This window comes from Ceratotherium simum, chromosome 4 (assembly GCF_057802395.1).
Source record: "Ceratotherium simum simum isolate JZ-2026a chromosome 4, ASM5780239v1, whole genome shotgun sequence".
In the NCBI taxonomy this organism is placed as follows: Eukaryota; Metazoa; Chordata; class Mammalia; order Perissodactyla; family Rhinocerotidae; genus Ceratotherium; species Ceratotherium simum.
In genome coordinates, this window is record NC_141903.1 from 3927063 (window position 1) to 3935154 (window position 8092).

General features: G+C 58.7%; 1 protein-coding gene across 9 annotated transcripts in view; it reads right to left on the minus strand.

Annotated features, from left to right (window-relative positions):
* NSD1 (nuclear receptor binding SET domain protein 1) overlaps positions 1-2674 on the minus strand; it is a 164797-nt gene extending 162123 nt beyond the window's left edge. For 4 of the 9 annotated variants that reach the window (XM_087429331.1, XM_087429327.1, XM_087429325.1 and 1 more), the window contains exon 1: positions 2545-2674. The gene's annotated coding sequence lies outside the window, so the exon portion shown is untranslated. Of the gene's footprint in view, positions 1-233; positions 257-512; positions 650-1308; positions 1518-2544 lie in introns of those variants that run through there. The other 5 variants (XM_087429329.1, XM_004428474.3, XM_014786072.2 and 2 more) reach the window with 4 other exon arrangements.
* Between the last annotated feature and the right edge of the window lie 5418 nt (positions 2675-8092).

Here is an 8092-nt window from a genome sequence, read left to right on the forward strand (position 1 = left end):
GACGCGGCAGAGGGAGAAACGGAGGCAACGCCGAAGCCGAGTCAGGGCAACAGCAGCTGCTACAGCTTGACAAACATGGCTGCTGCCGACGCCGCCGCCGCCTGCCCGGGCCGCGCTCCTTCCCGCAGCCGCGGCAGCACCTCCTGGCTGAGCCGATCTCGCTTATCAATATTCAGCAGCAAGCAAAGTTTGCTGCGGGAGGGCAGCCGGCCCCGCGCCCCCCAGCCGGCTACCTGAGGGGAGGCGGAGGCCGAGGTGCGCGCGGGAGGCCGGCGGGCCACGGGCCGCGCCGGGAGGAAGTTCGCGGCGGCCCGGCCGGCTAGGCCCGAGCCCGGCTGGTAGTGATGGAGGGGGAGGGGGCCCGCGGCTGCAACGCCGCCGGCCACCAACCCCGCGCCGCGCCCGGCCCTCCCCCGCGCCCCTCACCTCACGGCCACCACCATCTTCCCCGCCCGGCCGCCTCCTCCCTCCTTCTCGCGCCCGCCCGCCGCCCACCCCAGCTCACTAGTTACCGTGCCCCGCGCCCCCTCCCGGGCCGGCAGGGGGGAGGGGGTGACCCTCATTACACTGGGGCGCGCGCGGAGCGGTGGGGAGAGAGCGGAGCCGCTCGCCGCACCCCCCTCCCCCCGCGTCTCTCTTCAGGGGAGAAGGCAGCAAGCGCGACCTGCCCCGGCCTATTCCGCCGCCGCCTCCTCCTCCTCACACCCCCACCGCGCGCGCCCCCGCGGCGGCGCGTGCGACCGAGCGCTTCGCGCCGGCCCGCGTGCGGCTGGGGCCCCGAGTGCGCGCGCACCCCTTCCCCCACTGCGCGCGCACTCCCTCGCCTCACTCTTCGGGGTTCAGGGCGGGTGAAGTCGGGCTCGTGAGCGCGCCGCCCAATCAGCGGAGCCGCCGCTGCCGCCCCCTCCCCTCCCCCTGCGCGCCCGATCGCTGCCCGGGCCTACGGGCCGCCCGGCTGCCCGGGCGGGGCCTGAGGCGGGCTCCCCAGGGGCCTCGCGCGCCTCCCCGGAGTGTCCGGGCCTGCGGGCGTCGTGGGTGGCACTCCGATCCCCTCGCCTACCTCGGGGCGCTACGCCGGCCCCGGGCTGCACACGGTTCCAGCACCCTAACCGTCTGGAGCCCCAACCCCGGCGGCACCTGGCCCGGCTGAGGCCTGTCCGACCGCCCCGCCAGCCCCGCTCGGGGCCGCGTCAGTCCCGGCCTCCATCTTAGGTTACAGCCCGGGCTCCCCATCCACTGGGCACCTGCCCTCAGCCCGCTCGGCTCGACCCGAGGCGAAGGCAGTCCCCCTCCTACCGCGGGGCTCACCTGGGGGCTTGGGCTGGGGTCTTCGAGGCCTCAGGCCCCGAGCAGGCGCGGCCGCAGGTGAACCCCCTGCCCGGCCGCACCCCAAACCCACACCACCACCACCACAGACCAAGCTGAGCAGGAAACAAAATGGAGGCAGCAGCTCGGGTCTGCCTCCCCGAGCCAAGCCTGTGCAGCCCCAGGGCTCCCTCCTGCCGCAGGCCCGACGCCCGCGAGGCAGGGGGCTGGCTCGTCCCGGGCCCCGCAGGCAGCCGCCTTAGAGCAGCGCAGGCAGGCCGGGGACTCGGCCCTGCGGTCCCCACAGCCCCTCACCCACCACCCCTTCCCTTCCCCCTCCCCCCATCCCTCTCCCTCCCCCCTGCCCGGCCGTGCGGGGTGAGCGGCTACCGGGAGCCGGGTCGGGTCGGGTTACCCGCGCGGGCACTGCCCGCCCGGCCGTGGCTTCGGCGGGGGGATGAGGCCCGGCGACCCCCGCGCTGAGCCCACCCCCGCACCCGAGCCGGGCAGCCGCCTGACAGCGCGCCCGCACCTCGGCCTGCCGCCGTGCGGCCCCCGCCCAGAGAGGCCGAGTCCCCAGCCCGGGCACCGCCGGGACGAAGCTCCCTCACCACCCCCGGGCCCAGGGGTCCTCGCTGCCTCGGGCGGGGCGAGGGGAGCGCTGGGGGAGGGGTCCACTAATCCCTGCACCGCCTCCCGCGCCTAGTCTGGGTCTGGGCCTGGCACCGGGACTCGGGCCGCGGGCGCGGGCGGGCATCGGGAGGTGCGTGCGCGCGGGGCAGGGGACGCGGAGAGGGGGCCCGGAGGGGCCGCGCCTCGCACCGCGGACGCTGCAGTTCTCGGCACCCAGGCAGATGGCCCTCTCGTGCCGCCACAGCCGCCCGCCGCAGGCCGCCTGCTCCGCAGCCCTGCTCCCCGGGGAGCGCGCGCCTCGCCCCTGCAGGCCGAGCATCGGGACCCCGGCGGAACTGCGCTGGGAGGGCGGACCGCCGGCTGGCCCCGCCAAGCCTGCTGGCCTCATCTCCGGCCTGGGGTGCTCTGCTCTCGGGCGCCTGGGCCCTCGAGGCCTGCTCCCAGCGCCCGGGGCCCCGCAGCGCCGGCCTAGCGCGGCCGCGGCGCGTCCAGTCATCAAAGACAGCGCAAGGGCAGGTCGGAGAACCCAAGCCCAGCCTGACCCCGCGACTCCAGCCCCCCAGGCCCTTCCCCCAACCCTGGCTTGCTCCCTGGCAAAAAGCTCACCTCGGGAGCTAGCTGGTCCCTAGAGTGCTAAGCGCACCCTCACTGTTCAGAGAAAACCACAATCGACCGCCATAAAAATTTCGCCTCCTCCAGAAAGCCTTCTGTGATTAGAGTTAACTCCATCGGAAAGCTGAGGGCGCCGCCCTCGGGAGCCACGTGACTACCATTCCTCCCAGGGCTTAGTAAATGTGCATAATTATTGCCCCGGTGGAGGTTTACCCGCAGCCCTTCTCTCCGTTAACCGTGAGCCCACTTCGGAGAACGGCCAATTTTGGCATTGCCCTGTTCGGCATTGGCGCAGGCCTCCCTAAACTCCATCCTGCAGCCTTCTCCGACCTTCATCCTAAGACTGGCCCCAGTAGGCTTGGAGCGCAGGATGCCCCTAGTCTTCTCTCTCCAAGGCCCACAGTCCAGCCATGGAGGCACACAAGTAAACAGATCTTTAGCACACTGTAAGTGGGGGGATGCAGGCCCTGCCAAGACAGCAAGCAGGCTTTCTCAGAGAGAAGGTGCCCCCTGGAACCAGAGTGGGGGGGCGGGTGGCACTATGACCCCAGAGGGCCTGCCTCTGATGAAGAGAATGAGGTACCCTGAAGGTTCCCAGGGGCACAGTCAGGTTGGCAGTGTTCTGTGTGCTAGGATCAGCCAGGGAAGAGCTGGATCTACACCCCAGGGTCTCACCCTACAAGGACCAGCACTTTGTTCCTCTAAGGAGTCACTCCTGCTAACCCCATCTGGGCAATTCAGTAGGAAAGCTCTGACTGGTTCCCTCTTCACACCTAATCATTTGAGCCAATCATTTCTGACTGACATTTACCCCCTGCCAATGACCCAGTTCATCAGGATTCCTCTAAACTCTTTACTTTCCCAGGACCATCCTAAGGGCCTGGGAGCTGCCACTGTATGCCCTTGAGCCACTCATGTAATAGCTCTATGCCTCAGTTTCCTCACCTGTGGCTTCCAATGCACAGAGCAGCTGGAAGGGTCCCATAATGTAAAGATAAGTGTTAGGGGCCTGTACAGACTAAGCACCTGATGAATGCTGAAATGTAGTTCATTGCTTCATTCAGCAACCATTTCCTGCATCCCAGGCAGTATGCTGGGCACTGGGGAAACACAGGATGAGATGCCTGTCTCAGGAAACCCCAGGCCTCAGGAAAAGACACCTTAATAAAGGAGCTAAGGTGTGAAGAGGGTCTGGGACAATAGTTCCTTCCAGAGCTAAGCTCTGGACATCACTGCCCTCCAGGAACCCCTCTTTCCAACCTGCCAGCCCTGGTGGAAGAGGAGTAGAGGCTAAAGGGGGACAGGCAGCTGGGCACAAACAGGTTACTGACAGGTCTCAGGGAGAAGACTGGAAGCCCAGGGAGAACCTCTTGGACTCCCCAGGATGACCTCAGGGAGCCCTTCCTGCCTCTTAGAGTAGACTTTGGCTGCAGAGGTCTCTACCACAGCAGCCCCCTCTGGAGCCTCCCCATCCAGCAGGCCCTTGCCAAGCACCTTGTGTGTGCCAGCACTGGGCTGAGGGGACCCACAGGCCGCATATTCTCCCAATCACACTGGCTCCTGAAATGGGGGCAGAAGGGATAGAGCCTTGTCCTGCCCTCCTCATCTCGGCTCAGAGATCTTTTCTGGGCCTGTGCCTCCCATCTTTAAGACAGAGATTAGAATCAATAAATACTTGCTGAGTCTGTGCTGGGTACTGGACACCATGCTGGGTACTTGACACGCATTTAGTTCCTTTAACTCTTTAGCAGCCCAGTGAGGAAATAATGTCCTAAAGATCAAGCCCTTCTGCAGGGTCTCAGAGCCCTAACTGTCACCTGGTGTGACCGGCCTCACCTTTCTTGCTCTCAGCCAGCATACCTTCCAGATACTGTCTGTGAGAAGTCCCAGCATAGTGTCTCACCCACAGGAGCTCAGGAATTTGAGTGTCAGACAAAGTGAGAGTAGCTTAGCCTCAGTTTCCTTGTCTGTAAATTGTGGTTACTGGTCATTCCTACCCGCCTGAGATAGACACCTGTCAGGACATCTGGCCAGGGTACAGTGACCCCTTTTTTCTTAGAACTGCCCCCCTTTCATTCATTAATTCAACAGATATTTATTGAGGTCCCCCTCATAGCCTTGTGCGGAAGGCAGATAAGTAATAACAAGGTAGGAAGCTGAGCACTGAGAGAGAAGCCAGAGGTGCTGGGGTAGCTGGGGAGCCCTCATGGACAGTCAGGGAGGGTCTCCCATGGAAGCGACATCTGGAGCGAGTCCTGAAGGATATGCAGGAATTGCCAGGAAAGGAGGGGACAAAGTAGAGGTTCCAGCAGAAGAGCCCAGAGAAACACCAGGCCTTGGAGGAACTGACGACAGTTCAGTGTGACCAGAGGCTCATGGGGGGCAGGGGGGAGGAAGTGGTGAGGCAGTAAGAGGCCTCTGATGAGGATGGGGAAGGCCATAGAGGCCTGACCATGCAGGGCCTTGTTGGTCAAGTTAAAGAATTTAGGCTTTATCTGGAGGGCAGTAGGGAGCCACGGAAGGTTAAGGAGCAGATTAAGGATCACATCTGCACAGCAGAAAGCTCACTCTGCCAGCAGTGTCCAGAAGAGATTGATACCTCCTCCAGAAACACAACCCTGCCCAGGGCCTTGACTCTGGGATATGCTAGGACTATCTTGTTCCAATAACAGTTGTGGCTTCACCTCCTCTGTGCCAGCTACTCTCCAAGGCACCCTCTCATTTCATTCTGAGATGGGCACTATTGTTATCTCCATCTTTGAGGGAGGAAGCGTGACTTACTCAGAGCCAAACCCCAACCCCAACTCCCAGTGCAAGCTCTTCATCCCTACTGAACAGGAGGAGCGTCTGCTTTCCAACTAAACAGCTGGGTTTGGAGGGAGGTATGGAGGGCTTCGGTAATTAATCCCAAATGCTGCTGGTAAACACTACAACCATCCCTTTTGATGGGCCCAGGAATTGTTTCCTTTCTCTCCCCACCCAGTGGTTTCCCCAGAACTGGATCAGGCTTCCCCTTATGATCAAGGAAGGCTTGACCACAGCTGAGGCCATACGGCCCTCTAGCAGAGTCCTTCTTACTCAAAATACCAGGTTTCTGTCTGCTTACCTGACTCTGCAATCCCAGCCCCAGCCCCAAGAACTCCAGTTTCCATCTTCAAGCGTTCTTTCTCTCCAACATTCTCTTTTGAAAGCCCTCTGTGTGGTGGCTACTGATCCCTGCCCTTTTACCCTCATCACTTCCCCTGCTGCCCAGCATACACACTGTGCCAGGACAGGCTACATTCCATCCAACCTGTGCTCATGCTGTCCCTCTGCCTTTTATCCTGTCAAGCAAACTCCTGTTCATCCTTCAGGCCCAGTTTAGAAGACTCCTCCTCCTGGAAGTCTTCCCTGATCCCATGCCTAAAGGCAGTCATTTATCCCTGAGTGAGCCCCTGCAGTAACTATTGGCTTCCAAACCTGGTCCCGGCCATTTGGTGAGCCCCTTACAACCAGACTTGGGGCTTATGGTTCTCAGACCTCTAGTGACCAAGCCCGGGACTGTGAAGCTCAGACTAAGTGCTGAAGAAATATTTCCTCCCTGAGCCTCACCAATGGGGTAGTTGTGCAGATTAATATGTGAATGTAGGCAAAGCCTGGCACTAGGCCCCGCACAGAGCAGTGCCCACTGGATACTTCCTTCAGATGCCACCAGGCTCCTCAACCCAGTCTGCCCCCTCCTACCCCAAACCTGCTCCTTCTCTGGGTGCCTGATTGTCTTAGATGAACCCTCAGCCTCCAGCCAAGCACTTCTGAACATTCCAGTTCCAAGGGGAGGAGGGAGAAGTAGAAGACCGCTGGGCTCTGGGGGAATGCAGTCAGGGAAAGGGGGAGGTTGCAGCCTGTGGCCAGGAGAGTGGCTGTACCTTCTGCCTGCGTATGGGTTACTGCTTTACACTCACCGCTCAGTGTCTCCCTGCAAGGAGAGGAGATTATTCTATTTTGCAGATAAAAACGGAGGCTGAGAAAGAAGAGGGGGCTTGTGAAAGGTCCTGCTCTGGCAAAGGGTAGAGTGGCACAGAGTTTATACGCAGTAGTCGCTCAATAAATACCAAAAGGAAATCAGGTAACATAAAGGCAGAGCTGAGACTCTCAGGTAAGGGCTTAGTGAAGTGGATGGTCTTCCAAATTTTTTGATCAAGCCCCCTGCTGGGTCCTAATTCTAGGACAGACAGACAGATAAATCCAGAGATTTGTCTTGAGTTTGTGGTACAGTAAGTCCTTGGGAAGCTCAGAGGATCTCCCAGTACAGTTTCTCCTGAGGTGCCCCGCCAGGGAGATTCATTCAAGTAAGGTGTGGCTTTTCTCTTACACGGGTAAGAAACCCTGTGAAAGGAGGCCTGGAGAGAGGTGCTTCCTCAGGCAAACCAAGGATTTCATGTGGAAGTTAAAGGTCTGGGAACTTGTTCCCTTAACTCCAACCATGCTCAGAACAATCTGGAAAATCTTCACATCCCCCAGGTGAAGACCTTAGGCAAAAACTGTGATTGGAAAAACAACCATGCTCAGAATAATCTGGAAAATCTTCACATCCCCCAGGTAAAGACCTTAGGCAAAAACCAAGACTGGAAAATGTGTGACTGTACAGAGCAGGAGGCAGCAGTTGTGGAGAGGGACTAGGGAGGGAGGGCTTTTCCTAAAGGAAGCTTTTCCTGTCTGTGTAAACTGTTCCACCTCAGGGCCTGTGTTTGCTGTTCCCTCTGCTTGGAAGACTCCCCTCCCCTCGTTCCCAGGCCTCTTTCCGGCTCTCAGCTCAAGAGTCCCTCTTCAGACAGGCCCACCTGGCTCCTGCTTCACCGTAAGGAGCTCCCACTCACCCCAGGTCCCTCTATCACATTTTCCTGTTGAAGTGACTTATAGCTACTACCATTCTCTGAAATTATCTGATGTTTTTTCCTACTTCTTTATTTTCTTCTTATTCACATACCATAAAATTCATCCTTTTAAAGTGTACAATCCAGTGGTTTTTAATATACTCACAAAGTTGTGTAACCATCACCACTATCTCATTCCAGAGCATTCATCACCCTAAAGAGAAACCCTGTGCCCAGTAGCAGTCACTCCACATTCCCTCCCTCCCCCTAGGCCCTGGCGACCACTAATCTACTCTCTGTCTCTATGAATTTGCCTATTCTGAGCATGTCATATAAATGGAATCATACAATATGTGGTCTTGTATGTCTGGTTTCTTTCACTGAGCATAATGTTTTCCAGGTTCATCCATGGTGTAGCAGGTATCAGTGCTTTATTTCTTTTTATGGCTGAATAATATTCCATTCTATAGAGAGACCACATTTTGTTTATTAGTTGACATCCATCAGTTGATGGATATTTAGGGTGCTTCCACTTTGGGGCTACAATGAACAATGTTGCTATGAACATTTGTGTACAAGTTTTTGTGTGGACATATGTTTTCATTTCTCTTGGGTAAATACCTAGGAGTGGAATCGCAGAATTGTTGGGTCATATGGTAACTCCATGTTTAACTTTTTTGAGGAAATTT